A 7,430-nucleotide genomic window follows, 5' to 3' on the forward strand; every position below is an offset into this window, starting at 1 on the left:
GAATGATGCATGGTTGTTGTTTAAAGATCTTCTTACTGCTGTGATCAATAAACATGCCCCAAGCAAAAAGATACGCATAAAGAAACCGCAACAGCTCATGGATTAATCGTGATCTAGCTGTTCTGCTTCAGCAAAAAATACAGCCTGGCGGAGAGCACGCTAAGTCACATTCTGTGAAAGGTTCAAAGACAACCTTTTATTTTGTCAAATCAGGAACAAGGCCACACAAGCGGTGAGGGTGGCTAAAGCTGGCTTCTTTAAAGAACAGTTCACACTTTGTGGTGCGAATCCAAAAGCATTTTGGAACACGGTTAAAAAATTTCAAAACAAATCCCGGACCATACCATTGTCCCTAAAAGTGGATGACATAGTTGTTACTAATAAAAACTCCATGGCTGAAGCATTCAATCACCACTTCATAAATTCTGGCTTTGTTTCCAAGGTGTTAAACCCTATTGCTACAGCCCCTGCAGTCTCTAATACCTGCAGTGTTTTAGCACCTCCTCACAGTTTTTCCATTCGGCCTGTTTTAGTGGGGGAAGTCCTGAAGGAATTGAACGCTCAGGACCCCAATAAAACGGCTGGATCAGATGATCTTGCCACTTTTTTGATTAAAATTGCTGCCCCGGTTATTGCGGCTCCTCTAACAGCCCTCATTAATCTATCCTTCCATACAGCCGAGATTCCACCTGCTTGGAAAGAAGCGGTTGTGCTTCCTCTGTATAACGGCGCTGATCAGGCTGACTTAAACAATTACAGGCCAATCTCCATCTTGCCTTGTGTGTCTAAAATTATGGAAAAACTTTTTAATAAACAACTAATCAATCATCTTAATGTGAATGGTATCATCTCCAGGGCACAGTCTGGCTTCCGATCAGGGTATGGTTGTGTTACAGCTACCACTAAAATGCTCAATGACATTACATCCGCGTTAGATATCAAACAACACTGCGCTGCTATATTTATTGACCTTGCAAAAGCCTTTGACTCCGTGGACCACAACACACTCATCCACAGACTTAGCAGCATTGGTGTCACTGATCACTCACTGGTTTGGTTCTCAAATTATCTTTCTCACCGGGTTCAACGTGTAAGATTTGAAAACCTTGTTTCCCATTCTCTACCGGTCACCAGGGGTGTCCCCCAAGGCTCCATCCTTGGCCCTACACTTTTCTCAATTTATATTAATAACATTCCCCAGGCAGTTGGTAATTCACTCATTCACTTATATGCTGATGATACAATCCTTTATGCCACGGGCTCCTCCCCTGATGCTGTTCAAGCTACCTTGCAAGATAGCTTTTTCCAACTACAGCAATCCTTTACACAACTCAAACTCACTCTTACTACCTTCAAAACACAAATCATGTGGTTTTACCGTAAGGGTACAACGCCTCCTCCAGCCCTTAAAATCACCACTTGCAAGGGGGCTATTCTAGAACAAGTCACTGCATATAAATACTGGTTGGAAACTTCACTTTCTTTCTCCATCCACATATCAAAGCTGCAATCTAATGTCAAGGCCAAGCTTGGTTTCCTTTACAGAAACCGCTCTTCCTTCACCACTTCTGCCAAACTTACTCTAATTCAAATGACCATTCTACCCATGTTAGACTATGGAGACACTATATACAGGGTTGCTTGCAAGCCCACTCTATCAACTCTTGACACTCTTTACCATTCTGCTATCAGCTTTGCCATAAATGCTCCTTTCAATACACACCACTGCGCTTTATATTCATCTGTCAACTGGCAGATGAATATAAAAATTCACTGGTTCACTTTCATTTACAAGACCCTTCTCAGCCGCTCACCCCCTTACTTGGGTCACCTGCTGCAGCCAAACACATACAACACCCGGTCCTCACTTCGTCTTCAATAACGTATTCCCAAAACTAACTCTGCCTTTGGTCTTACTTCTTTTCAATCTGCTGCTGCTCGCGACTTGAATGCTCTGCAAAATATTCTCAAACTAGATACACTAATTTCAGTTTCATCTTTTAAAACTATTATATCATCCTTGTTCACGGACACATGCAGTTGCTTCTCTACATAATCATTTTGTGTTGTCTACTGTGTTGTTTTAAATTGTATTTAATGTAATTGTTAACCTGTATGTATTTCTAATGTACTGTATTTATTTTAGCCCCATTACCTTTCCCTAAGTGGTTATTCCACTTGTCAGGCCGCCATTGTAAATAAGAACTTGTTCTTAATGACTTGCCTGTAAAAATAAAGAAAAAAAGAAAAACTGAGGAGAGGTTAAATTACATGTGCTTCCAAGTATAGAGGATGCATTATAAAAAATAAACTGAAATTATTTAAAAATATAAGTAATGAATGCCCTCGGTATACACATTTCATTTAGATTTTCACTTTTCCAACAATTTTATTATTATGAATATTTTTTTTTTTTTTATAAAAAGGATTTTTGTATGTAAGACATGTTTTGTCCTTCAAAACAGACCACAATTATGACTGTAATACAAAGAGTTGATGAACTACAGCCATTACTATTGAGCAAGACCAATTCAGGCATGAGGTCAGAAAATGGGGCACGAGGAAGAAGCTAAATGTATGAAAGGCTTCAGTGGAATGTGATTTAGCTATTCATTTGAATGATTGAATAATCAGTCACAGATATTAGTTTCATTTTCTGTGAAAGCATGATTTTATGTAAACCTGTTTTGAAACAATGTGTGTTGTGAAAGTTTCTATACAAAAAAAATGACTTAACTTTATTTATATACTGCATAGTTTATCATTTACTAGGAGTGTTATCACACAAGAAAAGACCAAATATACTCATTACAACAAAAAAGTATTAGATAGCAAATAACAAATAAATAGCAAATACGATATATGCTAATAATGAGAAATTTACATAACTGAATATATACTGTACATTTAGCCCAACATTAAATATAACACAGTTAAATAAAATATGTAGGTTGAAGACAATGCAACAGAATGTATTGAGTCTCACTGTAGCACATGCTCCTCCCAGGAGTCAGACCAAATGATATGAGTATACAGCTGATGTGTCACGAAAACGCTTTAAGTGGAATGTTCAGTCTTCAACTCTAGCCTTCGTATGAGTTGGGGATTTCAGTAGCAAAGCTCAGCAGATATAATGACACATTGGCACAGAGTTATTTTCATCCTTGTCACATATTTTTGGAGTAAGTAGCACCATCACATGTGTCTTTTTAGATATATATTAAGGAGTACATTTCATTATGTATGATCACAGTATGTAATATGTTTATTGATATTATTTTTAATTCTATTCTAGGATGTAATTCTGAGGACAAAGTTGATCAGAATATCAGAGTTGAAACTGCTCTTGAAGGTGAAGCTGTAACAATAAACTGTACATACAAAACTTCTTATTCAAACCCAACTCTATTTTGGTACCAGAAAAAAGAAAATGGAATCCCCAAATACATGCTGATGAGATTTTCTAGATCTCGCAGCGATGATGAAGCATTCAAGGGGAGATTTAATGCTGAACTCAACGCATCTTCATTGTCGGTTCCACTGATAATCCAGGACCTGCGTGTGTCTGACTCTGCTGTGTACTACTGTGCTCTGCAGCCCACTGTGACTAAAACACATTCAGCACTCAAACAAAAACCCTGAGTACATTTCCCCATCATTTTCTCAACAACATCTGATGACATCTACTGCTCAATTTTCAACCACCTACGGTATATTAAGACACTACTAACTGTCCTCCCTTAACAATTATAAAATTCTATTCTTACGATGTTATTGTCTTCTTTAGAAGAATAAATTACTTTAAGATATATATTACAATCTTCATTACTAAACCATCTTAGATGTGCAATTGCATATATTTACTTGAATCCGGTATCAAAAGCATGTTAAAGACACCAGTGCAGAAGAAAATGTAAATAAATAAAAGATGTGATCATTGATAGTTTATTGGTGACACATAACTTCACATATAGGACACCTGATGAACTCTACCCAGACCTCTTCAGGTGTATTCAGAGTAAATGGTTCCCCATGTACACACAGAGAGACAAGTTTAGTGCGAGGAAAGCATTATAGCTTTAAAAAACAAATACATGTTAGGCTAACACTTATTTTCTGAAAAATTGTTCAGGGTTTCCAAAATAACACCATGTTTAGCAATTGCACACATCATCCACATGAGGGCAACATTGATGTCTTTTAATGAGCAGGTCATGCAATATGGAACAAAAGTAGAACGAGATAAGCCCAGAGTTTTTGAAAGCAATGATATATAAAATTTTCTCCACAGAGCAACTATATTTAGATGGGGTTTGATCACATTTTTAGGGTGACACTAGTTTAGGTTTACTTTCCAAATCATTTATGTTAATGATTCATTTTGACTATTGTTTTTTACAATGTGCTGGGTACTGAACTGGGATGAGTAGCCTACAAAAGAAATGACTGCAAGTGAAGAAGATCAAGTTTTTCTAATGTGTAATTACACTATCACTACAAAAGACAGCTGCAAAACAGATCACCGATAATTATTTTGAGTAAATATTTTTTAGTGAAGGAACAACTGAGCCTGAATTTAAAGAAGAAATTTTCAACAACACTGGCCAGGAAGCATGAACTCACAGTCGTTTATTATTACTGGATGAGGATTTAAAAAAATGCTTTTATAGATAATGCTGAGGCGGATTTTCATTCACAGATATGAATCCTTGCAATTGTGCAAATATTTGTAAAACTGGTTAACTGCAATATTTGTTTTCAGACGGTAATCTAACCATCAAAAACTCTCACTGCAGCATCCCTACATTGAATATACTTTATTTATTTATCGTAATTATCTTGTCTGCCAGACCCACATTTGGTCCCCCTCAATGTTCAAACCAAATCTACGACATTGAATGATTTAAATACTGTGTTGTCGTTCTCTGCAGTTTCACTGACAGATAGGAGTCTGCTGAGATTTGAAAAAGAGCAAATTACTCAACTTCATTTATCTCTCAACGTGCAAACATGATGATTCTCACTCTGCCTTTGCTATTATTAATAAAAAGTAAGTGAAGTTTACTGAAAATTTTCATTTAGTAATTTAAACTAAAACCAAAAATTAGTTTTTTATGTTTACATTTATATTTGTTTATATTTATATATGCACATATTCCGGCCAACTTTCTTTGTTTTTTTTTTTTTTTTAAATAAACATTTACACATAGTTATGTTGTTAACTGAAATGAAATTGTATGCATTGCCATCAGTATACTGCTGTGAGACTCTTTCTTCATCTAACTAATTTAAATAAAATTTTATGATTTTGTATACATATATCCAGTATAAACATATATAATAATAATATATTATTATACTTCTTGTTTCCACAACTCATATTAACTAAAACAATAGTTTATTTGCACTTTTAGAAACAATTGAAAGGTGTTTAAGATCTTTAAAAACTTTTGAAATGCTGACTTGTCCTAAAATACACACTTTACCTTGTACTTTCTAACATCTGTATGTTCGGACATGTTATTTGTCTGAACTATAAAATGCGTATTTTTTGTGCTTTCTCTAAAAAAATCCACTCATCACGTTTGCAGTGGTTTATATGTTTTAAAGTTATGACTGGTGGGGCCCGTTGTCATGAATAGCAGTCAATAGAAATTTCTTCTTTTCAACACAAACATTTTAAATTGAGCTGGAAAATGAAATCAATGAGCTTGTGTGTTATGTTGTGGTGTGTTGCAGGCTGGGTTTGGTGGGCCGCTCTGGGCCTGAAAGTCCATGGCCACTTTTTAGTCCCAGTCCGCCCCTGCATGAGACACAAGCGTGTACAGTGCAGCGTGTATCTCACTGTATGTGACGTTACTAACAACTAGTTGTCCAGTACGGTTCCATTCACACAGCACTGGTTAACCGAGAATGCAGCCGTGAGACCTGAAAATTTGCGGATGTCAGTTCAGTTATAGAATGCGGTTGTCACAACCGTAAATACCATCCTGTGAGTGAACATAACTGTATTAAGCACTCAAAAAGGGTCTGACAACCGCATTCTGCTGCTGTGTGAATGTGGCCTAAGTGCATATAACACTGCCCTCACAGTCCAGCTATATGCATGCCAATAGTCCGATGGAACCTGTCAAAACTATTACAAATATTACAGAAGCTTTGAAGAAAAGACATGGAGAGATACAGTAAATATGTAAATTTGACACTCATGAGATTATTTTTTGGTGTGGAGATATTTGTATGACAGATGGTTATTTGCGTGGGTGAACTGGGCCAATTTCACTATTCTCCCCACACCGCAAACTCATACCAAAAAATTCTAAACTGAAATAAATAGTTCTTAATCTGCACCAGAGCCAGAGGTGCAAAAACATATATGCAAGTCATGCAATGCATGGGGGCGACATGTAAAGGGGAGTGCCAGCGGCTCACTAAAGGTGGTGCAATCGGCCTCCTCCAACCCTCCAACAAAAACCCTGTTTGCTGTTTGTCTATCTGTCAATTTTAATTGACATCTGCAATGGCTTGTTTCTGGGTGATATCAAGAGAAGACAGCAGCATCTAACAGAAAGCAGGAAGTTCCATACTGACTTCATTTCTGAAAGGCTCACAGTAACACAGAGCAACAGCTCAGAGTACAGTGCATCAATACAGAATTTACCTGAAGAAATAGACATGGAAAGGCAACTGCTTCTGATTTTAATCATGATTTTAGGTAAAAAAAAAAAAAAAAAAAACCTACACACTCACACATATATATAATTATTATTATTTTTATTTGATTCCAGTGCTGTACAAAAACATCCAAGGGAAAAATATATTTTGTGCAACTTGACTCACTATAATTCTTGCTTGTTTTAGGTGTGATGACTGCAGATCAGATTGGTCCAAATAAAGAAACATTAATTACACAGAATGAAGAAGAAACTGTGACACTGAGCTGCTCATATGACACAAGCAGCAGTTATGTTGATCTTTACTGGTACAGGCAGTATCCAGATAAAGAACCTCAGTATTTAATATGGAAACCTGCACGATCAAGCAGTGGACGTGGGACCCCCCTCTGATCCTCGTTTTCAGTCTACTACATCACAAACATCCACTGAATTCTCTATTAATGGTGTGACTCTGTCAGATTCAGCTCTTTATTACTGTGCTCTAAGAGTAGCAGCCCAGAGATACAATGTCTATGTGAAACTGTACAAAAACTGAAATTTATTTTCACTTTGATCTCAATCCACATCAAACCCACAATCTACAATACTCACTGTATGATTATAATTGTAACAACACCTGTGTGTGGTTACGTATTAATTAATAACTCAAGTTATGGCAATACTGGTAAAGGTGACAATCTAAAATAAAAAATAAAATTGTATATTTATGTTTTAATTAACTTAATACAAAGTGCAGTAAACATAAACAGCTGT

General features: G+C 36.4%; 1 pseudogene; it reads left to right on the forward strand.

Moving 5' to 3' along the window:
- The first annotated feature begins 6,675 nt into the window (after positions 1 to 6,675).
- Positions 6,676 to 7,212, forward strand: LOC127645128 (T cell receptor alpha variable 9-2-like; annotated as a pseudogene).
- The last annotated feature ends 218 nt before the right edge of the window (positions 7,213 to 7,430 follow it).

This window comes from Xyrauchen texanus, chromosome 6, assembly GCF_025860055.1.
Source record: "Xyrauchen texanus isolate HMW12.3.18 chromosome 6, RBS_HiC_50CHRs, whole genome shotgun sequence".
NCBI classification, from domain to species: domain Eukaryota; kingdom Metazoa; phylum Chordata; class Actinopteri; order Cypriniformes; family Catostomidae; genus Xyrauchen; species Xyrauchen texanus.